The sequence below is a fragment of the Canis lupus genome, chromosome 7 (genome assembly GCF_011100685.1).
Source record: "Canis lupus familiaris isolate Mischka breed German Shepherd chromosome 7, alternate assembly UU_Cfam_GSD_1.0, whole genome shotgun sequence".
In the NCBI taxonomy this organism is placed as follows: Eukaryota; Metazoa; Chordata; class Mammalia; order Carnivora; family Canidae; genus Canis; species Canis lupus.
Genome location: NC_049228.1, coordinates 50456590 through 50483551, shown reverse-complemented (window position 1 = coordinate 50483551; position 26962 = coordinate 50456590). Strand labels below are relative to the sequence as shown.

The window sequence follows — 26962 nt, the reverse complement described above, 5'->3', positions numbered from 1 at the left end:
GAGGAGAGCAAACTCCCCCTTTCTCTCCTCAACCCACAAGGCAGAGAGTCAATTGTGCAATATATGGGGTGAAAAGTCTTAGCTGCTCAGGCTGGAACTATATGAATGGAATATGGATATAAAGATGTCCACATAGGGCAGACGCTACATCAGCTGAGGACCAATTTAGGCAGTTCTTACTTTAGAAATTGTGTCCCATGGCTTCCTGCTCACTTTCAATTATAAGAACTATTATTTATCTTGCAATAATAAATTGAAATAGTGGAATCAAACAGCCTCATTCCAGAAAGATAAAGACAACACTATATGATAACTGACATATGGCTGCTTTCTCTCTGGTGAATGTGTAAATGCAGTCAAAACTAGAATTTAACATAATGCCTCAGAATCTGACCCCTCTTCCTTCAGTAATTATTAAAATGGATTCACAGTCTGTTCAATTATTTAGCCTATTCACTCATTTACTCATCAGACAAAGACTATATTGTGTGGGAATCTATCCAGTGTAGGGTGCTACAAGGAAGACCTTCAAGGCTCAATATGGTTGGGGAGTTGAGGTATCAAGTGTAATCACAGTGCAAGTGAGAGCATGGTCTGTGTCACAGGTGTGGCCAACTGAAATAATACATGCATCCAGAAAAGATAGGGACCAATTCCAGATGATACTAGATGGAACAAGCACTGTGCTGATATTTTCTTTCTGAAGGAGAATCTGAACATAACATAAAATAATCAGACATTCCACAGAATTCAATATTTGTGCAAAGTAAAAAATATTGTTAGTTTTACCAATAAATTATAGAGTGAAAGTTGTGTTCAACTATAGATAAGTTTCCTGATATGTATAATTTTGCAAAATTACTTCTAGTTTTATCAGGGATTGTCAACTTGAAGCCCCACCCAGACATGTTGATAGTGATTATAATAATGATGGCAGAGCCAGCGATATAATCTCTGGCACTCAGTATAACATGAAACTAGAGAGACCCCAGTTCAAAAATTAAAAAAGCAGAGGGGAAGTTACCTTAAAATATATTAAAATATAAGGCTTTTCCCTTTATTCTGTAGTCTCTTGTTCAACCTGTCATGGTGCATTTTATTTGCTATTTAATGTCATCCTAATTAGTGAAAAATTAAATTTAAATTATTTGCATGAATTTTACTGTTAATTTTATATTATATTTTATATGCCAGTTTTAAGTGCACATATAAAGGCACTTATGTGTGGAATCACTAAAATTGCACAATTCATAATTTGAGCTCACACTCTTTATAAATTTTGTTCTTACCAGAACAGTGGACCTTACACAAAACTAACTCAATTATACACATTTCACTTTTTTTTCCTCAGGAAGTTAGGATTTTTTTTTATTATAAGGGGCTTATCTTGGGGTAACAGTGATTGCAGTGCTTGCAGACCCATGTGGAAAATATCATCTCTTTGGTGTGGCTAAGGCCTTCCAGTTGGACATTCAGGTGCTATTTGTCCCTTGAGGAACTGAGTCTCCTTCACCTGTCTCCACTCATTCTCCTACTTCTTGGTGCCCTCACACTTGGCCTTCTGTTTCTTCATTTGCCTCTCCAATCTTCTCTTTCCTATTTCTAATTCTTCAATTTTCCTCTCCATGTCTGACTTCCCTATTCAGCCTACAGCACTTTCCTGGAGCCAAATGCCACCCTACTGTCATATGAGGCCTCGTCGGTGGTGATTGTCATATGGTTCTCATCCTGAACTGACAGCAAAAACTGTCCCCTCTCCACACAGTTGATGGTGACCTCCTGGATCAGCTTGTCAAGACACCATGAGTAGAGCTCCCTGCGCACAGGGAAGATGCTGGTCTCCCTGGCCTGCTGCTGCTGCTGCTGCAGTTACAAATTCAGCTGCCCTAGGGGTGCACCAAAACCATCCTGGTGCCAAGGGTGCTGGATCCATGGCTGCATGTCATCCATCCCCTCCTTTATGGGCAAGATGGCATTCAAAATTTCTTCTGCCTGCTTTGTAGGATCCGGGACACAGGAAAGTTGAAGGGAGCTTGGTCTTTGGTGGCTGTGGGACTAGATCTGAGGGTCCAGGCTGCTAGGAGCTGACTTTCAGTGGCCCTCCTTTGGGGTTCTGTTTCTTTGTGTTCTGGCTCACCAACACTGGATGTATCATACTTGAGCAGAGAGTCCGCAAGAGGGATCATGATCGTGAAGCATTTGACTTTTTGATATGCATGCATTCCACCAATACTCTCTACCTTTAGCTTAATGATAAATCAGAAATAATTGAAAAGGAAAGAACTATGGGTTTCCCTATCTTTTTCTTTCCTTTTCAGGCAAGTTTTCAGTGTGAGTGGTTAGCTAATCTATAGGGAAGTAACTTGAGTTAAGAAAGGATATAATGAAAAAAAAAAAAAGAAAGGATATAATAGAGATCCTGGAATGTTCATGATTCTTGGACTGCAATTGTCTTCCTTCCCCATTCAAAGCAAGTTCTGGTTCAAATGGAAAGCATGATCCCTTGGGGAAAGTGTGGCCTTACTTAGTCATAAATGTAACACATTTACCCTGTACTTTTGAGTCTTACTGAACTCAAATTCACCTCGAGTCCATCAGAATTCTGTGCTATAGTAATGTGTGAGTTTTAAATGCAAATGGTTGGCGAGTAATGTTGGTAAGAATGCATATTTCAAGTATCAACTCTGCTCACATGCATGCCCCATTGCCTCATTGAACTTCACTTATAAAATACAAGTTCAAAGATAAAATTATAAAGAATTCAAGATGGTGACAAGAGCAATAAAACCAAATACAGAGCCCTGTTAAGACAGAGCTCTGACCAGCAACTATCCTGGCCCAAGCCCATGAAGCCGGTCTTAATAATGTTTTTCACAAAATGTCTAACACTTATTGTACACCGCTATGTGATAAAACTGCTTCATATACATTATATCTTTAATTTTTACAACAGCTCTATTTGCCATATGAGGAAATTGAGATTTTGATACACTAAGCAATGAGCTTCTAAGTCCTTAATACTCAAAGTATGGTTCTCTGGACAGTCATCAGCCGAAATCTGTTGGGAATGCAAAATCCTGGGCCCTCTTGCAGACCTGCTGGATCCGAATCTGATCCACTTTCGAGAGCGCCCCAGATGATTTGTGTACACATTAAAGTTTGACAAGCACTGTCTGGGTCAGTCTGATGCTAAGCAAAAGGGGTCATAATATGTATCAAGTCCTATCTGGCTTCAGACCTTAAACATGAAACCAATACCCTACTGTCATATAATCCAAATTTCTGATGATGGGCCCCAGTCATGTGTATTAAAAGACAGATCTAAATTTCCAGTGGACCGTGATCTGCACCATTGGTAATAACCACTGGCCTGGAAAATTCTACCATGCCTTCCAGTTTTACAAACTATGATAACTTTATAAATCATATTCTTATGGAACTCAAAAATAATGTCAGGGAATACAGGGGAAGAGATATATTTCTGAGGTTAATGTAAAAGACTCTAAGAGAAGATCAGTTTTGAGCTGGGTTATTTAGCTTGGACAAGAGAAGTTGGAAAAGATACTTGCAAAAGACCTTTTCAAATATTCAGTGTTATGCTCCATGAGCACTGATCAGTTGGTTTCCAAACTCCATAGAGCTCTGTAAACCTCCAAGAGGGACAGACATCTCTCTTCACCCTAAATAAAATCAATCCATATATAGAGACAAGAATTGTGCTAGGGGAAGTTAATTCACCTTAATTCAATTATATATTATGCAATTAGATATTGGGCTGCATATATATATTAAGTACAGAACACTGTTTGGTGCCATAGAGAGTAATAGAGATGCAAGACACAACCATCATCAGCGAGCCTCTGCTCTAACAGACGTTTAGTTATTTAGCAAATACTCTATAATGCATAAGAGCTTTAGAGATATTAACTCATTTAATCCTCATAATATTCTTATAAAGAATGTACTCTTTTCACCATCTACGTCTTGTAAATAAGGAAACTAAGGCACAAAGAGGTCAAGTACCTGACCCTAATTCACACACTGGTGGGAATGGATTTGAACGCAATCTTTCTGGTTCCAGAATCAATGTTCTTAATTGCTACCCTAGGCTGCTTCTAGGACACACAAATTATTTTATTGTGGGACAAAATTAAACTACAAGAGCAAGGTGGGGTGGGAGGAAGGATAGGTTTGATACAAAATTTTAACTATATTGACAGAAAATCTGCTATGACAAGAATCTGGGATGCAAGGGACTAAAGAGCGAACACGTTTTTTAAACAGGTATGAAACTAATTCAAAAATAAAACATTTTCTCTTGAAAAAAAATACAAACTGTGGAGATGACACTATTTTCCGGGGGGAGGGGGGTGTTTAGTATCTATATTTTTATCATTTACCACCACATGGATGACTTTTTTTCACCGATTTCAATTGATATGTCTTATTTTTAATTCCTGGTTCTTTACCAGAAGTTTTACTAAGTAGATCAAGTTAAGGGATATTTAGTTCTCTCAAAGTCATTTTAGAACTTGTTCTGTCTAGAATGGCTAAAATTAACAAGTCAGCATTTAACAATGCTAAAATTAACAGATATTGGTGAGGATGCAGAGAAAGGAGAACCCTCTTATACTGTTGGTGGGCCTGCAAGCTGGTGCAGCCACTCTGGAATAAAGTGTGGAGGTTCCTCAAAAGGTTGAAAACAGAGGTACCCTACGACCCAGGAATAACTCTACTGGGTATTTACCCCAAAGATACAAATGTAGTGATCTGAAGGGGCACCTGCACCCCAATGTTTATAGCAGCAATGTCCACAATAGCCAAACTACGGAAAGAACCCAGATGTCCAACGAAAGAACCCAGATGTCCAACGACAGATGAATGGATAAAGAAGATGTGTTATATATATATATATATATATTATATATATAATATATATATATAATGTGTGTATATACATATATGTGTGTTATATATACATACACTTATATAATGGAATATCATACAGCCATCAAAAGGAATGAAATCTTGTCATTTGCAATACATGGGTAGAACTAGAAAGTTTATGTTAAGTGAAATAAGTCAATCAAAGAAAGACAATTATCATATTATCTCATCCATATGTGGAATTTAAGAAACAAAATAGAAGATCATAGAGGAAGGGAGGGAAAAACAAAACAAGACAAAGTCAAAGAGAAAAACAAACTATGAGACTCTTAGTCATAGGAAACAAACTGAAGGTTGTTGGAGGGGCAGGGGTGGGAGGATGGGATGACTGGGTGATGGACATTAAGGGAGGCACATGATACGTGATGTGATGAGCACTGGGTATGATATAAAACTGATGAATCACTGAAGTCTATCTCTGAAACTAATAATATACTATATGTTAATAATTTTAATTTAAATTTAAAAAAGAAGTTATTCTGTCTAACCATGTGAATTACAAATACACAGCTTTAAATCAAAACAAAGAGTACATTTTATTGTCAGAGCCCCAGGCACTGGGCATGTGACTTCACCTGCTGATTTTCAATGAAGGATCTAGATACTGTAAAGTAGCTATCAATGTGACTTGTTTCACCCTAAAAGTACATGTAAACCTCACTATTCTGCAGAAAAGCAAAATATAGACTAAGTGGATAATGGAATAAACTATGACACTATCTTGTTTTAGTTTGTCTTTTCAGGTAAGTAGAAGGGCCCTAGTTTACCATCTGTTGTTAGTTAAATAGTGTTCCAGAAAATTCATGTCACCCCCAGAATGTGATTTTATTTGGAAATAGGCTCTTTGCAGACGTAATTAGTTAAGGTGAGGTCATACTGGATTAAAGTGGGTCCTAAATCCCATATGATTAGGATTCTTATTAATGTGACAAGCATGCGTAAAGGAAACACCATGTTGTAATGTGTACTAATGCAACACTTGTGCCAATTTGCCACAGGCACATAGAGAAAACATCAGGTGAAAACAGAGATTGGAGTGATGCATCTATAAACCAAGGAATGCTGAAGATTGACAGCACCCCCAAGAAGCTGGGAGACAGGCATGGAAAAGATGCTCCATTTCAACCCCAAGAAGAAACAAACCATGCTGAAACGTTGATTTCAAATATCTAGCCTCCAAAAATGTGAGAGAATAAATTTCTCTCGTTTTAATTAAGCCATTCACTTTGTGGTGTTTTGTCATGGCAATCCTAGGAAATTAAAAGTCTCTTAGTTAGGGGCAGCCCGATGGCTCAGCGGTTTAACGCCACCTTTAGCCCAGGGCCTGATCCTGGAGACCTGGGATTGAGTCCCACATCAGGCTCCCTGCATGGAGTCTGCTTCTCCCTCTGCCTATGTCTCTGCCTCTCTCTCTCTCTCTCTCTCTCTTTCTCTCTCTGTGTCTCTCATGAATAAAGAAATAAAATCTTAAAAAAAAAAGAGTCTCTTAGTTACCATTGAGCATTGGTGATATCACTGAATTCGTCTTTGCCTATAGTCCAAGGAAGGTATGTTTCATGAAGTCAGTGGTTGATTTTATACTACTCAGTCTATTTCATATGGACAAATGTATTATGCCTAGTTATAATAAAAAATATGAGTAAATAAAACAAAAAATATTCTAAATAATGGGCTGATAAATTAGTTGAAGTAAGGACTCCAATGTTGAGAAAATAAAAATGATTTCACTAAGACCATGACTTATAATACAGCTGTGGTATGGAAGGGTACCATTTCATTGCATGGGTGGACAAATTATAGAGGATTTTATAAAATGCACATTAGAGAGTTTGATCATATATAAAATCTGAAAGTTTGTAACTGCTTCTAGTTTATTATTGTTATTGTCTATTTTCCTATCCTGGTTAGCACAGAAATTCTCCAAATGTAAAGTACCTGTATGATTTTTTCAGGAAGAGTACGACAAGGGATCAGGGAGCGGGCAGGTAGCTAAAGAGCCTGTGTCTACCCTTGAGCTACTCAAGAAGTTGTGCAAGAGGGATGTGCATGCTTGCAATAATCAAGATAGGACCAAGACAGTCTCTGGGGCTGGTGGCCCAGAAAGAAAATGTGTGTGTGTGTGTGCACATGTGTGTGTGTGTGTGTGTTGGCCTGGCAAAGGACCCAAAGTACTGATATTAAATTCCATTGGGACTCTGTCATGTTTAGGTCACCAGATGACATGTCGCTTGCCCAGGAGGGACTAATTTTTCTCTCTGTCTTGTCTTCATCTTCTGTGTTCTTCTCATTTCCTTTCCTATTCACCATCCTATTACCAAAATGATTCTTTTCTGCTTCTCTTTTCTGTCTAGCTCTGTCGTAATTCCTGGTAAGTTCATAAATCTTGTCTTCGGCAAAAAAAAAAAAAAAAAAAAAAAAAAAAAAATCAAAAATAAGAAAACAGAGTTTCCAGAACAGAGACTAAGCTGATTGCTGAATTTTGAAGGAAAGATATGGACTTTATTTGTTTATCTTCAAAGAGTTCACCTTGATGTAATGTGTGTGTGTGTGTGTGTGTGTGTATGTGTGTAGAGACTAAATGAGAAAGAAGTGTGGAAAGAGAATGAGGCTGAGAGAAAGAGAGGAGAGAGAACCCAAGAGCCAAGGAAAGAGTCAAATGTACAGAATGAGCTATATATGTTCAGAGCCATATTACAGATTTAAGCTGCTCGGGAATCATGATCTACTGGATATGTTTGTAAATATCTTTGTAAATTTCCTCTCCTTTAATCTACTGAAACATTTTTATCTTCTTATTCCTATTGAAAAAAGAAAAGAAAAACTTAATCATAGAGTGTCTTTTTGGCAAAAATAAAATGCATAAAAAATGTCTAACTGCTCTAGGAAAATCATGAAACCCCACCACGCAACAGAAAATCTGCCTGTGAAAACTACGTTCTTCTCTCCTCTCGTTACACAAAGGCCTGCAGTCAGTTTTCCAGCTGTAATTCTCTCTGACACTGGGGATATTAAGAATGTGAAGAAAATGCTCGAGTAGATTATAAATAATAGTGTGAGACACAGTGAATTATATTTTCTAATAATTGGCATTACATTATTGGACCAAGGGGGAAAAAAAGAATGAAAGCAAAGAGAATGTGAAAGTAGAGAATCAAAGATTTCTCATCAGTTCTTAGTAGTGGGAGTGGGAACAAAGAAATAGAAAGTAGAGACAGAGACAAGGAGAGAGAAAGAGAGGAGGGAGGGAGAGAGGAAAAGAGAGGGAGTGAAAAAGAGAGTAGAATAAGAAAAGAAAGAACAAAGAGAGGAAGGAAAATATAAACCAATGCTCCTTTTGGGGTTGGTCTTGATGCCATGTCAAGCATTTGAATAAAATGAACTCAAGGACAGAGAAACTCAGCTGGACTTGTGTAGATGCGGGGGGGGGGGGGGGGGGGGCTGTCACCCAGGGGAAGCAATTCCAGTTTCCATGGGGTGAGAAATTGCAAATGTTACTTCTCCTTGAAAAAGAAAAAAAAAATCATATGTGTTTATTCCATATTCATTGTTTTTATATTTGCTTGTTTTATACACAATTATTCTAATGTGAATGCATAGGTATCAGTACAGTAAAGACTCAGAGAGATCTAGGTTCTATACTAATTAACCTATTGTATTGTTGCCCAAACTTCTCTGAAGCAGTTTTGCCTCCCTGCCTACCTCACATGATTTGGGGGATTATCTAACAACATAATACATGGGAAGGCATTTTTTTTTAATGTAAAACACGATTCCTCTTGGGATTTCAACACATCTTGAAAGATAGCTGCTTGGGAGGATATTCCACTTTTAACAAAAGAGAAAGGCATTACTTTTTTATGGAGGCATTGTGAAGTGAAGTGTTAAAGCAGGAACATAAAAAATTTAAGGCCTGAAAACACACTACAAAGGAGAAAAAGGGTGTTTTTGTGAGCCGAGGTTGAAAATTATTTATCTAGATTGTTTGTCTACATAGTCAAACCTGACCAAACAAGGACTTCGCTTATTGCAGTTTACCTTAATGCTACCAGAAGCTGGAATGCAGACTAAACAGGGAGGGACCTCTAATCATGGAAATTGGTCCAATAGGGACAAATATTCATTCCAGTTGACTCCTAAGGTTGAAAGGAATGAGGAGAGAAAAAAAACAAAGGAATTCTAACAGGAGTCAAGAAGGAAAAAATGAAGGAGAAAAAGGAGGTCCAAATATAAGGAAAAGGAGGAGGATAAGAATAAAAGAGTGGAGAGGCCAAAGGGTAGAGGGAAGACGAGGGTGTGCCAGAATAAGAACCAAGAGAAAAAATGAGAGATCGATTTAGCAAACCTATGTAAGCATGTTCTCCAGAGTAGTAAAGCATCAAACTTGACTTATCTTCAAATTTGCCTCCAGCAGAGACTACTGTTCACTGTGAGATGTCTCTTAAATTTTCCAACAGTCCATGATATCACTGAAAAGTCATTATAACTCCTCAGCCTGAAGAAATACAGGTATGAGTAGAGATCCACCTCTGAAAGTTGTCGAAAGGGTTCCTTTATAGTTACAGCTGTGTATAACTTGAAAGGACTATGAATTAGAGTAATGTTGAATGCTTATTCCAGCCTGAATTCCAACCTGATCCTTTGTCCTAGTATATTCTATTTCCAAACCAATAGATATATGGCTATTCACATGGTCAATTTCCCAACATGCATAAGAAATAGTCAAGTATTATAAAAAATTAAGATTTCAGTTCAAAAATAGTTATGCATTTACAAATTGTACTGGATTTTCTCTATTCTTCTCATTTCCCTTCTGCATCTGCAAACATACACATACCAATACCTACTTCTTTTTTCTTTAATCCAAAGACCAAGTAACAAGAAATAACAAAATGTCCTTATTGGAGACCTCAATGGAGTCAGGCTCCGTGAGCAGCACAGCAAAACCTCACCCAACAGTGATGGTCAGGCATGGCATTCTGATTGATTGAATGCAGTGGTTTAAAGAAGACTTTGGCACTCACCCTCCATCTCCCGCCTCTCCCTTGCTTATAGAATTCTGATTTAGTTTGAATATCAAATGTTCACAAACCTTAGGGACTCTGGGTCCATACACAGCCCCATGGATGAATCTTGTACAGTGGTGATCCTGACCGATGAGATATAAGGAGAAACATGCTGCAGGCTTCCATGAAAGGTTTAAATGAGAAATACAGAAAGGGTCATGCCCTTTCCTCACTTCCAGCCTTCGGATGGAGTCAGCCTAAGGCTATGATTTCTGGAGTTGTAGCAGCCATTTTGTAACCAAGAGGGACAAGCCTAAATAAGAAAGCTGACATCTAAAAATGGAAGAGAGAATTTATACTCTGGGTTATTAGCCTTGGAACCACCAACTTCCACATTTCCAGAATTTAGGCATGTAAAATAATAAAACACCTTTATGTTTCCATTCTAATCCTGTGTTTCTATTATTGCATCTAAGAATACTCTAATACAAATATCTGCCATAGAATATAACACACACACACACACACACACACACACAATTTTAATTGATGCTTTAAGTAAACTTATTGGCAGCTAGAAGGAAACATGGAGTCAAAGACAGAAGGAAGATGGGATACTCCTGAACAGATGTATATGTGAAAGAGATTCAGGAACATGAAAGAGAAATAAATTTTTGATTGGGTGATATCTTAGAGAAAATTTAAGTGCAGATGAGAGGAAGTGGCATTGAAGAAGAGGAAAGATATTTTATCTTCTGAACTGAAAGAAAGTGGCTAAGAATTGCTGCTGAGCTATATGGAGGAAGGAAGTTGATGGGTTTTATCAATAATTGCTTGAGTTTTCTCATAAAGTTTTTTTGATGACAGGGTTTAAGGTCAGGCATGGTGGTTAGCGTACCTGCCAGGCTGGTAATTTTTCAGGAAACTGCTGAGAAAAATGAGAGAAGATGATGAGAAGGATTGGTAGAGTAGAGAGTCAAAATTCCATGTAGATAACATTTTGTGTTGGTGGCCCTCAAAGTTACAGGAATGGTATTTCTCAAAGACCATTCCTTGGTTTGAGCAGAGGGATTGAGAAGATGAACTTTGATTGGTTCAGTTTGGAGGATTTCCTGGGAAGTGTTGCTAAAAATCTGTGAGTAGAACATGCTAGCTTAAGTACTATTTTTACCCTGAAGGGAAGGTACATTCACTCATCAAGGCTTTTCAGTCCAACTTGTTTAAGCCATAAAGGTCCTGAGCTAAAGATTGCTAAAGCCTAGAAGATACTTTTATTAGTCACCAATTAGTCATTTTGTTTATAAAGATCATTAAGAACTCTCATAGATAAACTTCTGCACTTTTTTCTCCAAATGAAAGCTTTCATATTAGAAAGAGAACTATATTTTAAGTAAGGAGAATATCATGCAAAATGCTATTATCCAAAACAAATAAAAGTCAAGCTATTTTGAATAAATAAGAAGGCAGAGGCCATGTGCCCAACTCCACCCAATTACCAGTTATATTCCACTTTTTACCTCTTTATTAGCCCCCAGGCATCTCCTTTGAACACTAGTGTTCCTATGAATACAGTTTAAGGACAACTAAAGAACAAATTTAAATTCTTGATTTGATCTTAAATTGACAATTTGAGATCCTTTTTTTTTTTTTTTTTGAGATCCTTTTTAATAAGATCAGTCATATAAATAGAATAGGTGGCTGCTTACTTGCTATAAACCAGGACCTTCCATGCATTCCACATGCTACTGCAACATTTAATATCTTTTATAACCTAGGCTGGCATATGCCAAAGGTAGACGCCATTCACCATTGTACTGACCTTGGATTATGATTTTTTCATTTTTCCTGATTCTTTTTTTATATATAAATTTGTTTTTATTGGTGTTCAATTTGCCAACATATAGAATAACACCCAGTGCTCATCCCATCAAATGCCCCCCTCAGTGGGCATCACCCAGTGCCCGTCACCCAGTCACCCCCACCTCCTGCCTACCTCCCCTTCCGCCCCACCCCCCTAGTTCGTTTCCCAGAGTTAGGAGTCTCTCATGTTCTGTCTCCCTTTTTGATATTTCCCACTCATTTTTCCTCCTTTCCCCTTTATTCTCTTTTCACTATTTTTTATATTCCCCAAATGAATGAGACGATATAATGTTTGTCCTTCTCCGATTGACTTATTTCACTCAGCATAATACCTTCCAGTTCCATCCATGTCGAAGCAAATGGTGGGTATTTGTTGTTTCTAATGGCTGAGTAATATTCCATTGTATACATAAACCACATCTTCTTTATCCATTTACCTTTCAATGGACACTGAGGCTCCTTCCAGAATTTGGCTATTGTGGACATTGCTGCTATAAACATTAGGGTGCAGGTGTCCCAGCGTTTCATTGCATCTGTATCTTTGGGGTAAATCCCCAACAGTGCAATTGCTGGGTCACAGGGCAGGTCTATTTTTAACTCTTTGAGGAACCTCCACACAGTTTTCCAGAGTGGCTGCACCAGTTCACATTCCCACCAACAGTGTAAGAGGGTTCCCTTTTCTCCGCATCCTCTCCAACATTTGTGGTTTCCTGCCTTGTTAATGTTCCCCATTCTCACTGGTGTGAGGTGGTATCTCATTGTGGTTTTGATTTCTATTTCCCTGATGGCAAGTGATGTGGAGCATTTTCTCATGTGCTTGTTGGCCATGTCTATGTCTTCCTCTGTGAGATTTCTGTTCATGTATGTTGCCCATTTCATGATTGGATTGTTTGTTTCTTTGGTGTTGAGTTTAATAAGTTCTTTATAGATCTTGGAAATTAGCCCTTTATCTGATAGGTCATTTGCAAATATCTTCTCCCATTCTGTAGGTTGTCTTTTAGTTTTTTTGACAGTGTCTTTTGCTGTGCAAAAGCTTCTTATCTTGATGAAGTTCCAATAGTTCATTTTTGCTTTTGTTTCTCTTGCCTTCATGGATGTATCTTGCAAGAAGTTACTGTGGCCAAGTTCAAAAAAATTCTCCTTAAAAAATTAGCAGAAATGGGTATTTTACTAAATATTTCCAAGGAAGATGGAGGAATTTAGACCGCCCATGGCATAAAACTTATCACAATGGAGAAATTCCCTGTTAAGAGTGACCTGTATTTTGTCAGAATAGGTTTTTCAGATATTAGGTCAATGTAAAAATGCAGAGGTATTGCACTGGATCTGCTTTATTTGCAACAACCAGTTTCATCACCAGCTGAAAGCTAGATATCAAGGAATGAAGATCCCATGTAGGATCTGATTGTCAGTGTCAGACCATGGGTTCCAGTTTGAGGTCTTGAAAACATGACTACAAAAAAAAAAAAAAAAACATGACTACAAAAATAATGAGTACATGGGCAGCCTGGGTGGCTCAGTGGTTTAGCACCGCCTTCAGCCCAGGGCATGATCCTGGAGACCCGGGATTGAGTCCCACGTCAGGCTCCCGTGGAGCCTGCTTCTCCCTCTGCCTGTGTCTCTGCCTCTCTTTCTCTCTGTGTCTCTCATGAGTAAATAAATAAAATCTTAAAAAAATAATAATTAGTATATTTTTTTAGATCCAAAGACCTTGAAGAGAGGCTACGATGGAAAATGTGGGATTTGACCTCCTCCTCCCCCATAAAAACACAATGAAACAGTCCCTATTTTCTACTGTTTCTCAGGCTCTCCTTTACAGAAAAGTAAACACCTACCTATACATTCTCATAACTCAGAGCCACTTTGAGTCACTACTCCATGTTTTATTTCAGTATCTGTGACTATGATTCACTACAACTTATCCCCATTTCCTTTCCATTCCCTTGTCTTTTGCTAAAACTCCTGTTTTTCAAGTTTCAAGAATTAGGCAAATGCAGAACTATTGTTTGATATGCTCAAAAGTGTTCAGCAAAGACTTCTACCACTTCTGTCAGTGTTAACTATTCTGTTGAAGGAAAGCATTCACCCTCAAAGAGACACACAACATTTTCTGGAAGTTCTGGTACCACCACTTAACACAACACCATGCAACTGGGCTTCCACATCCTTCCCAACTTTACTGGAACCTATGAAACCTGACCCAATCTGTTTCAATTCCAAGTCCCAACATTAACCAGATGAACTTGAAGATGAACAGCCAACCAGCATTGTCTTACCTTCCACTGTCCTCAATCTCCTCAGGAATTTGACCCAACCTCCATGTAAATTTCTCACATCTATGTGTACCCAGAGTATTGTCTCAACCTGGTATACCACACATTATAAAATAAAAATGCCAATGACCCCTCCTCTGACTCATTCTCAGAAAAGGACTATAATTCTGAGTCTGCTTCCTAAAAGGTACTAAAGAAGAAAAGGGGCTCCTATCTGATGCTCTGTAACAGAGCAAATACCACAGAAAGTCATTCTTTCCCTGAGGACGAAAGGAAAGGACATCTCTTGCAGATTCTGACAATCATTTCTTGATAAGGAGAGTAGTAATGCCTTGTCATTAAAGATAGATGGTTAACAACAGCCAAGCCTTCCTCTGCTGGTTGTGAGACTTCAATGGCACAGATTTCAATGTGATCTGTCTTAGAGATAGCAGCATCCAGAAAATGGTGGAAGATACAGATTGCGATGATGAGGCTCAACTGGACAATAGTTTTTCTAGCCAATGAAACCCATAGAGATTTCAAAATGGAAGGAATTTTGATTGGAGTACCCTTTGTAGTTCTGGCAGGACACCAACGCTGCCTTTTTCTGATGTTAATTTGGAAGAAATTGGTAATCCAAATCCATTTGGTAATCCACCAAGTGGTTTTCCTTTGTGTCCCAGAATTCCACAAAAGGGGATCAAAATCACTTGTGGTATTGTGTTCTGGCTCTCAGCTCTTCCACAGTTCTTCATTGGTGTCAATTCCCCACTTCTGTTTAATCTTGGGTTCTGGAATTGATCCAGTTTTCAGGGTGAGGGAATTTAAGAAGCCTAGTCAGTAGGTTAGAAGCTCAGTAGCTCAAAGCCAAGTACATCTTATTCTTGATCCTTCTCCCCCATAAAAACTAAATTCCTGCAATCTAATTATAATTAAGTTGTTACACTATACTCTAGTTTCACTAGCACAAAAGTTTGCTGAATTCTTTACTGAGCCATCCTGTATGTGGACCTCAGTCTTTCCAATTGGGTACAGGTTATTTGCAACCTCTCTGTTCCTATGTGCAAATGCTAGTCTGCTTAGGCATCCTTCTATTGTTCACTGCCTGTATTCATTCACTTATTCATTCAAAAATATCGATTGAGCTCCCACTCTTTGCCAGACACTCTGTTGTGGTTGGGGAGAAGAGAAGAGCAGGGCAGAAATTGGCCAGATCTCAAAGAACGAACCTTCACCAGTCCGCTGACCATTCCTTGATCTCCAACCCCAAGATAGATCAGCTAACTTGCCTCTGATGACAAACTTCCCCTGGGGTCTCTGACTTAACTTCCTACAACATTGTCCTAAACTTAATGGATCATAAAATGAACTTAACACCAATGCTGTTCCTGATCTCCCTGCACCCTCACTGATTTTGTCAACCCACAGAATCATTTCCTCCACTGCCTCTCGCCCATTTGCAATTGTTTTCTTTTCACTTTCCAACCTAACAAAGCCACAGTCAAAACCTCTGGTTTATTCAAAACAAGCCATTTGTGAGGAAGCTGATGCTAAATTGTTTGTCATCATTTTCCTTACAGATTTTGGCATTTAACAGAGAGCAAAAATTAACAACAACAACAACAACAACTTTGTTAGTAGGCAGTAAAACTCTCCACAACTGAATATTCGCATTGTTCATGGATCAGCAAACACCCTGGTTTGTCTGTAATTGAAAAAAAAAAAAAAAAAACATTTGGCACATTTCTATTAAAAAACCTTCCCCTTCATGAATGTTTAAACAAATTAACTCGAACAAGAGGCAGTGATATGCATATCAAAAACAATTCTTAAACCTGAAGTAAACTAAAGCATGGGGAAATCAGTGTGCTGGCAGGTATGCTTCCTGAATTTCACACTAACAATTTCCTTAGCACCCTTTTTCCTCTTTCAGGAAAGGACTTTTTGCTTTTATCTTGGATGCTCTTGGAGTTCTGGTCATTCATTGCTAAAGCATTCTTAGTCTACTAAAAACTAAGGGTGACTTTGCATGACCACAGTCAAATCAAGCTGGTACATTCTGTTCCACTAATTAGTCTAAAGGGCCTCTCACTGGTAATTAATGGTGTTCCATAGATGTCTATTAGAGGACTCATCTGAAGTGAATATCCAATGAGATCAGTTCTACTTACATAACTATAGTGTTACTCATTCTAGTACAGACAGAAGGATTCTAGTGTTAGCTCTGCATCCAACTAAATCTGTGACATTGGGCAAGTTGACTTAGTCTCTCTCGTCATCTGTAAAACAGAACAAGATAGCATCTAAATTCAATGATTCTAAGAAGTGGTCACATGTTTTGTTTCTAACCTCACTACCTAACTTGGCATGTGTGCAGAGTCTAAAAGACTCAGAGATTACACAGAGATAAATGCAGAACACAGGATTTCATCAGAAACTCTGCTAATAGAAGAAATCTATATAATCTCAGTTCTAGGACATGCACATCTTCTGGGATCATAGTTAGAGCCTTTCCATTCTTATTTTCTTTAAAAACCAAGAAAGGTTTGTATAGACTTTTATTCATCATCTCCCCTGATTTTGAATGCCAGAGAAAAGCATCTTACCATATTGTAGCCCGGTTCTCATTAGTCTAGAACCTCCATACTCAAAGGCTTTTTTCTTTTTTTTCCTCCAAGAAATGCATGCTGAGGTCACTGTCCTATCATGGGCCCTATCAAATCCAGTTTAGATAAAGAAAAAGGAAAGAAAAGAAGACAGAAAGAAGGAGAGAACGGTAAGGAAAGAGAGAGACAGAGACTGCAAGGGAGAAACAGAGAGAAACGGAAAAGAATGAGGAAAGGAAAGAAAGATGGGGGGAAAATGGTGGGAAAAAATTCCTAATCTCTGGGACATGAGGGAAAGTGTATGAGCAAACAATATACAACCACAATTACAGCAGTAGTTACCGTTGCCCTATGAATCTAATAAAACAACTTTTGACACCCTCTTTCTCTATTTCTCCTCCTTGTCCTGTATTTCATATTAGTTGTGATTTTATCTTTTTATTAATTAAAGTTATTTCCCCTAATACCTCTTGAGTACCTTCTTACTAAGCAGGAGAGAGAATGTTGATTCATTTTGATCCTCGAAGTAATTCTTGGAGGTAGATAGCTGAGGATATGGAATAGTTGGTATCTGGCAGAGTCAGGACTCCTATCCTCTCCGTCCATACACATACCACTACCTCTACCCCACCACCTTCCCACCTTTGAATTCTTGCTATTTCCCATAAAATGTAAGCAAGGGTCCAAAGGGTATGCTTGGCCAAAAGGAATGATGTTCAGGTGAAAGGAGGAACTAATCTGGTGAAAGGAGGAACTAATCTGGTGAAAGGAGGAACATAGAGCCAGAGGCCAACAAGGAGAGCCATGTTAAAAAGTTGGAGCAAAGGCAAAAAAATGAAGAACAGATATGGCATAAACATTTTAAGCCTATAGGAAATAATCCAGAGGGATTTTTCTATAAATATATCACACTCAGTGCCTTTAAAATCAGCTGACTACAGAAACTTTTGTATTATTGCAGACATTTTTTGGATGAACTTGTCCCATCTCTAGAAAATTCCATTTCTGCTTTGAAATCTCCAGGCCTCTCTCTCCCTCTCCCTCCCTCCTTCCCTCTTTCCTTTCTTTCTTCTCTCTCTTTCCCCATATTGTACAAAGTACACAATTTCAGAGAGAACAATGATACCAACTACTCTGATTTCATTAAAGTCATGGAAATGAAGAGCAAATTCTCTTACTGCTACCTTTTAAAAAGTTACAGAAATTGATTGCTTGTTTTTCTCTTCATTTCTGTTTGATTGCCCCCTCCCAGAGATAAGTATTATAAATAAATACAGATTTAATCTCCGTAATTCACCACCAAGGGGGAAATGTGTAGTTCGGATGAATGGAAGAAAAGATAGACATAAAAAAAGACCCCTCTGCCGATCAAACCTTTCATTTCCAAGCAGAAATAATTACAGTGATGGTCAGTGGGGAGATTTGAGCAATTTACAGAGGTATAACAGCGGTTCCTATCAACACGGTTTTATATTCAGGGCAAGGCATAGAACTCTAGGTCCTGAAGCATTGCCTATAATCTTTATTTCATTTTTAGATGTTATGCTGTAATAAAATGTAAAAAGGGAATACATAAAAAGTTATAGAGGTGGGAAAAAACATGGTTTGAAGTTGTATGGCATTTCTTGACAGGGCATGTTCCTAAGGATATGCAGAGAATAACAAATGCCATTTGAAATAAGTACACTAGAGATCTGAAACTAGATTGAAAACCCAAGTCAATTTTCCTGAGTGTCATTTGATTAGCTTTCTTATATAGAATGGAGGTTTAAACAATGCTGGGATTCTGAGTGCAGAGGTGCTGGGGAACACAGTGAGAAATGGGTTCCTCCCACCAATTTCATTCCGATGGCTTTACAACATTATCTTTTCACATTCTTCCTGTGTTTTTGCAATAATCCACAAATGAAGCAATGTCAGAGAAAATGTGATTGATTGTGGTGAAGCACGCACGCACACTCACGTGCAGCAAGTTATTTTTCTATTCCCTTTCCAATTTGTCCCAAAGTTGCTCCAGGCAAATACCTGTAGCCAATTGCCGGGTTTGGGTAGGAAGATAGAAACAAAGTTCTCAAGCTTGAGGGGGAATTTTTGCACAGGTTACAAACAACTCAATTGTGCCTAGTGGCTGTTTTCATATATAGAGAAATTTCTCATGTTTTTGCCAAGATGTTTATTCCAGTTCCCCGAGATAGATTAGAGAGTCAACCTAAATAGTACCTAACAATTATGTTTAGGATAGAATTCCTGTAACATTCCCCAACCCTTCTGTACCTTTTATTCTGTCTACACTGAACAGAGCAGGAATTTCATGCATAATAATGGCCTTACTAGTCTTTGATCCAAGTACAAACTTTTGATTTCATCATTAATTTAGTAGATCCTACCTTCTTTAATATATACCCTGAAAGTATTATTCTCATTACTCTGGTTTCTTTCCCAAGGAAAAAAAATCTACCTCTACTTAATGTAATCCTTTGCTCCCTAAAGTTATTTGTGTATCCTTGCCTTGTAGCAATTACATTCCTCTCCTGCCTTCAAAACCTCTTGTACCTTTTGTAAATTTCGTCAGCATTTGATTAATTTGTTCCTGTCCCTAAAATCTTGTTCTGATGGGACAGCTCTTGGTTTCCTAATCTTGCAGAATGCACAAGCTGATGGTGTGTGTCCAAATCTCAATACTTGAGTTCTGACAGTTGTAGGGATATAAAAGGTAGAGCAACTTTAACTGTTTAATGACCAACGGGCTATTTGCTATCTCAGTCTTCCACAAGGCATTTCAACTGCCAGCCATTGTGGGAACAAGATTTTTAGTGGGACAAGATACTGTCTGAAACATCTGGTTTTAGTCCAATGAATGGCTGGATTCTCCTCTTTGTTCTACTGTCACTGCCCCCCTATGAAGCATCTAATAAAGCCCGAGAATATCATGTACGTATTTAGAACACCCAAGTTTTCCTAGCAAATCTTAGGCACTCCTTGCCCTTCCTTCACTCTTGCACAAAGTATGGAAGATGCCCTTGAATTCAGACTAGTAATGGTAGTCCTGACCAAAATGCTAACACCTCACTAACACTGAATGAACATTTCAAAGGGATAAGGGATGGCTACTTTAGCCCAATGTATAGAGGGGGAAACCCATGATATAAATTTAACATAGATGATGAGTCTATTAGAAAATGAATGAGTTAGGAACTCAAATGTAGCCTTTGTGGAGAGAGTGAATTTCTGAGCCTACAGTGGCAAACTGTAGTTATTTGGATTATTTTGGAGAAAAACCTCCACAGCAAAATAATTTATTTGATGAATTTGGCTACTTCTACTGAATAGATTCCAAAATAATCTTTCAGTTTACCATTTTATTTTATTACATATAAAACCAAAATGTAATGAAAGGGCATTTATCCAGCTATCCAATACAGTGGCCATGAACATTCTTTATAATTAGCACAACCTGCCTTATTCACAAGGACCATGCCATGATTTCCAATCAAACTCTAAAGATACTGAAATCAAGTGTCCCTACTGCTTGTTTAGGGATGCTAAAGTCCATTGACATTTCTTTTAAATACAATGTCTGCATTTCCGTGGTTTTTTTCTTGTGATCCCTGAGTTTCATTTCACTGATGCAATTCCTAGTTTAATCTGTTACTATCACCAGATTATACTTTATGAAAACCTGGGGGAAAAATAAACACTTTCATAAACACATGTACACACAGTTCTCTAACATCCACTGATAGCATTTCAGACAGGAAGGATTTTTTTATTGAAAATCAGTGTCAGGCTGCTCTCCCTAAGCTACTCTTCAGCCGACATCTCTCAGTCTATTGTCCAATATAGATTGTAAGACCCCGGGGAAGTGAATGTTGCTGAGTTCAAGAGATTTCTGGAGTTCAGTTAAGCTATCGATAAACTCTTCATGGATTATTCTAGCTCATAGACAACTCCTTTTGCTTTTGTTGTTTTATTTATAACACAATGATGCCACCTCCCTTGCTCTCACCCTAGCAAGCCAGAAGGATAAGAATTGTTAAGGATTTCTTCACCTGTCATTCTACCTTTTGGCAACAATTCTGAATTGTTCTTCTGGAGTTCAGATCCACCGGGCTGGCCCCTGACCCGTTGCCTGAGAGTGTGCAGTGAAACCAGAATCAGAGATGGTGCTAGATGGCAGCTTGGAAGGGGAAACGACATGTCTAATAACCAACAGGAATGGCTAGTAATTAGCTGAAATGACAATAATTAACAGAAATGACAAGTCTAATAAATTTTTACTTAAGTGTTGTCACATGGCACTTTGGGTTTTTAGCTTTCCATTTTAAATATTAATCTCAATGGAGTTTACTTTAGATGAAAAGTCACATCAAGTATGGAGATGGAAGTAATTCTATACACACACTCCATCAAATTCTGTTTTATCAATGTCACTTATGCCATGATCAGTAGCGAATGGATTAAGATCTCATATTGTTCCCTTAAATATATATTCTTTTTCTGTGTACCTCATTTATGCAGCTCAAAAACATTCAGCCACAGGGATCAGAGGGAAAGTGGTTGTTTTTAATTTTCTTTGATATCTTCAAAGATAAGAAGGTCTCACCCCTCCTCTCCTCCCCCCCCCTTCAGCAACAGACAAAGAAGGTTAAATCTTATTAGCATGTCCTATATAGCTAGTTGTAACCTAAGTGACCTGTCATGGCACTAAATGCCTACTAGAACTTTCTCTGTACTTGCAAGATGGAAATTTTATGCATCAATGCTTTTATGCATGCATCTGATTTGGGAAGTTCACTGCTTTATGGATATGAACATTGTGATCATGTAAATTGATCTACATAATGGGATTTTGTGTGTGTGCGTGCATATATCTATATGGATATGGATGTATGCAAGTGTATTCTAAAAGGAAATATAATACATGAAATGTTAACTTTAATGATATGAAATGCATTAAATTCAAACTACCTTGCATGTGTATGCAGATGCATTATGTCTCTATCATTGTGCTCTGCAGGGATTTAAGGCAGAAAAAAAAATTCATCATATACTCTGATGTGCCATGCTAAATGAGAGTGCAACATGGCCCTATTCTAGGCAATAAATAAGATCCAAGGAAACCAAGACTTACGAAGCTTTTAAGGACAGCCCTTAGCAAAACTGCCATAAAAATGAAATTCTATTCCAGGGCATACAGCTCATCCTTTCAGGTACCCTGACTAAGCTCCTTTTGTCTCTACACTCTCATCTACTGGAAACTAAGAGTTCTAAATTGCAGAGTTCTGATAACCAAAAAATGCATTAAGTTTCCAACTTTCTTCTCACCAAAATTCATTCACCATTGAGTCTCATTACTTCAAGGTCTAAGAGATTTAGTCAGATAAACTAAATGAGCTAAAGCATTAATTCCTTAAAGACTTACTTTTCTCGACAACATAATGCCTTAACCCAGGCCCTAATTCAAATTATCTTTAATGAAGCTTGTTTTGGTAAACCTAATCCTTGAAATTAATTTCAGGCCTATGGTACTCTAAGAGGGTTGTATTCTGTACATCACCCTCAAAACTGTGTCTAGTCTGCTCCTAAATGTCCTAAAGCAATCTGGTCATTCATTTTTCGAAGCTGGATTCAAATTGCCCAGCTTTCTATTTGTCATCATCATCAAAGAGTAGACACTTAATTCATATTTAATAATTATGCTGATGCAGTAGATATTGACAATTTTCAAATACATCACTATAGATTCATCTGAACTACAGACCTATTCAACACATAAAGAAAAAAAAACTACAACATAGAGGGCAAAATTAAAAAAAATAAGGCAGAAATAAACGGGCTTATTACAGACCTTCTAATTATCCAGATGGCAGCAGAATTAGAAAACCAGTAACCCCGTGGATTCAGCCTCAGAAATCTAGTTGTCATTTGATCAAGAATAATCTTATGTATCCAATCAGTTTGTTCATTTGGTAAATATTTACTTCACATACCTATTAATTATGGAGAAGACTAGGACAAGTAACAACTGGTCTTTTTCCTCAATTTTCTTTTCTAAGCTATGTAGAGTATCAGCATTAAAAAAAAAAAAGGAATACATGTTAAATTCAATGGCATAATTGTTTTTCATTTATGACGTTGACCTTATAATTAATTATATAGATAATATTTGAAACTCAAACTATATTCAGGGCAGTCAGGCATATTGAGTTTGACAATGTTCTCCATCCACCACCAGAAGTGTCTGCCTGGAACTTCAGAATGTGATTGACCCTAAATCCAACCACGGGTGTCATTATAAAAAGACCATATAAGGCACACAAAAAAGGCTACATGAAGATGCAGGCAGAGATTGGAGTGATATAGCTACACATCAAGGACTGTCAAGAGACAAAAGAAGTTAGGGAGAGGCACCAAGGGATTCTTCCCTGTAGGCTTCAAAGGAAGCATGGCCCTGCTGATTCCTTAATTTTATATTTCTAGACTCCAGATCTGTGAAGGAATAAATTTCTGTTGTCTAGAGCCATTCACTTTGTGATAATTAATTATGGCAGCCCCAGGAAATTAATACAGTTGATATGTTTAATTGTTTTTGATAAATGATGCACACCAAATACCTGGTCCAGAAATTGGGATAGGCAAAGTTTCAGCCTAACTTTTGATCAACCTAGGAAACATATTTATCAAGATATATGTATATGTAATAAATTTATTACAAATGCAATTATCTTTTTCCTGTTTATAGTTGCTTAGATGTTAATTAGTCAGTCAGTAGATGCTAGGTTACATTGCAATAGTAATTTCTGAGTAAAAATCACTGAGTAAAAATCTCAGTGTTTTGAAAAAAAAAATATTATTTCTTGCTCACATACCCTTAGAGTGAGAACAAGATACTCTTCTCTGCTTTTTCCTCACTCTGGAGCCCTATCTAAAGGGGAAATAAAAGGTCTGGAGGATCTAGAATTCACACTCAAATATCTTATTTCCACTGACAACCTGTTGGAAAGAACTGGACACATTATTCAACTAACAAGAGGTCAAGAAAAGCAATCCCACCATGATCCCAAAGGTAGAGGGCAAAAAGAACAGCAAACATGGCCACTGCGTCATGCCCAGTGTACTCTCAGATTCTTGAGACTCTTGTTTTTCCATGCTTCTACACTTTTGGACAGTATGGTAATCAAGTTTTTTGGTTGATGTATTGATGGATATTATTTGTCAAGCTAATTAATCAAGAAGCATATTTTAAATGACCAGATGAACTAGGTTTCTATTTTGTATTTGGTCTTATGATTCTCACTGCCTTAAAGCTGAATTTGTTAATATACTGCCATTATAGGAAATATCAAGAGGAATTCAGGATATCATAAAGAAACTGATATGCAACATAATAAACCTGGTATTCCCCCCACCCCCGCATTTATTACTTCACATTTAGAATTTTTGCAATTTCAGTTACTTAAAGGATGAGAAAATTAGATGCATTTCTAAAAACAGAAATGATATTATTATGGGGATATGTGAGAAAATTAAATAAATTGAGTTCCAATAGCCAAGAAAAAGTTAAAAGGTGATTTGATGGCCTTCCTTAATTTATGACTGTCTTTGAACAGTGATTTTCTGAAGAAGATGCTGCCTAGTGGGTTTTCAAAATTATTCTGTTGTGTTTGATTTTTAACTATAACACAGGATGGAGAAATGTCTTTAAATTAGTAAAAGTAGCCATTCGGGTGAAGGTCTTAATAAATAGCATCGCCACAACTGGAGCACCTCTGAGACAGCAACTGGGCTGGTTGAAATCTCACTAATCTCCTTTCATGAAGATGGCGCCAAAGGCGAAGAAGGAAGCCCCTGCCCCTCCCAAAGCTGAAGCCAAAGCAAAGGCTTTGAAAGCTAAGAAAGCGGTGCTGCAAGGCGTGCACAATCACAAAAAAAGAAGATCAGTCCGTCACCTACATTCCGATGACCCAAGACCCTATGTCTCTCAAGGCAGCCCAAATATCCTCGAAAGAGCGCCCCCAGGAGAAACAAGCTTGATCACTATGCCATCATCAAGTTCCCCCTGCCTACTGAGTCAGCCATGAAGAGAATAGAAGACAACAACACACTTGTGTTCATTGGGGATGTCAAGGCCAATAAACACCAGATCAAACAGGCTGTGATGAAGCTCTATGACATTGATGTGGCCAAGGTCAACGCCTTGATCAGGCCTGATGGAGAGAAGAAAGCATATGTTCGACTGGCTCCTGACTATGATGCTTTGGATGTTGCCAAAAAAATTGGGATCATCTAAACTGAGTTCAGCCGGCTATAAATCTAAATATAAATTTTTTCACCATAAAAAGAAAAAAAAAAAGAAATCTCGCTAATCTCTTGGCAGGAACTCTTTAAACTCTTTACCTCCCTTAACTGACATGCATACCAATACTTCCACTTGCTAGTCCTCTTTCACTGAGGTGTATAAGTTTTTTCCTACTCCCAAGTCCCAAGCCATTTTATCACCCGAGCTGATTATGAGCTGTCTGAACTGGATCGGCATCTTTCCCTAAATTTATGCCAAATCCTGGTTTTTATTTGGCCAATGAGTTCCTGGTTAAGGTGACAGCTATTTACACAAGCAACACTTTTAAGTTTAAAGTATGATACCTTTCAGAAAAAGAAAATAGTTAAATTAAGGCTTGAAGACTTCAAAGAAATGAAAGTATAATATGAGAATGATAAACAGAGATAGGCAGATTTTATGTGTGTTTCCCTCTCGGATCATACTGCATGGCTGTCATCTTTGGTATATCTAGGTAAGATCTGGCCTTTTATTCTCCTTATGGAATATGCTTTGAGGACCTCACAGATTCACCATGTAGTAAGGTAAGTTGAAAATGCTTTTTATCTTGATTTTTACTGTTCAGCAATGAATGGTCAGAACAGTTGAGAGCTAAAAATGTTTTTGACAACACAAATTGTATGATAACACTCATTTAGCTATGGTCCTAACTGAAGAAAAAAATATTATTAGAATTTTCTTTCTTTCTTTCTTTCTTTCTTTCTTTCTTTCTTTCTTTCTTTCTCTCTCTCTCTCTCTCTCTCTCTCTCTCTCTCTCTCTCTCTCTCTCTGTTTCTTCTTCCTTTCTTTTGTGGAGGCTGAGAAAAATTAAGGCCATGCCACCTCAAGTTTAGCATTAGCACAAGTACAGCCATCTTAGGCCCCTGTGAATAAGAGCTGAACTTTACAGGAAAAACTGCAGAATGTGCTCGGCAGGGAATCCCATATCATATCAGGAAGACAACAGAGCCCAAGCCAGTGGCAGAAAGTCCCATATTAGAATGAGAACAGAGCTCAATGCCCTGGAAAGCCCCATATCAGAATGTAAACAGAACTTGAGAAATTCCTCCACTCCTTCTGAAAATCCCCTAAACCAGCCCATAAAAAACCCAGCTGTAACCCACTTTGGGGTCCAAGTCCCTGCTCCGCTGTGTTGGGTATACTTGGACCCAAGTTCGAGCTTGCTAATAAACCCTCGTGTGCTTGCATTGGTTTCGGCTCCTTGGTGGTTTCTCAGATTCACAATCTTGGGCACAACACTTTTTCTTTCTTTCTTTCTTTCTTTCTTTCTTTCTTTCTTTTCTTTCTTTCTTTCTTTCTTTCTTCTTTCTTCTTTCTTTCTTTTTCTTTCTTTCTTTCTTCTTTTCTTCCTCTCTCTCTCTCTCTCTTTTTTTTTTAATGGGACCTTGACCTGAACCTTTACAGCTCTGTTAAGAAGCAAAAACCTAGGTTTTAGTAGGGCATGTCAAGAGTACAGCTTTTTATGTGGAATCTAAAAAATAAAATGAATGAACAAAAAACCCCAGAAACAGATCCATAAATACAGAGAAAAAACTAGAGGTTGCCAGAGTAGAAAAGGGGGAGATATGGGCAAAATGCGTAGAGGGGAGTGGGAGGTACAGACTTCTAGTTATGGAATAAAAAATTCACAAGGATGAAAGGGACAGTATAGGGAATATAGTCACTGAAATTGTAATTGGGTTATATGGTGATAGTAGACAGTAGCTACATTTGTGGTGAGCATAGCATAATATACAGATTTGTCTAATCACTAGATTGCACACTTAAAACTAACGTAACATTGTTTTACAACTGTACTTCAAGTTTTTAAAAAAAGCATATAATCCCGGAAAAAAAGAGTTTTTTAGGCTTCTATGTGTACCTCTGTAAGAACAGGTACATCTCACAAATACCTGTGTTTCTGAGGTATTGCCATACTCTCCATTTGTGTAAAGAAAAACATTTTACAAATAA

The 26962-nt window shown here is 37.8% G+C and overlaps 1 pseudogene; it reads right to left on the bottom strand.

The window, feature by feature from the left end:
* Positions 1 to 1450: 1450 nt before the first annotated feature.
* On the bottom strand, positions 1451 to 2186 carry LOC100684023 (annotated as a pseudogene).
* Positions 2187 to 26962: the final 24776 nt, after the last annotated feature.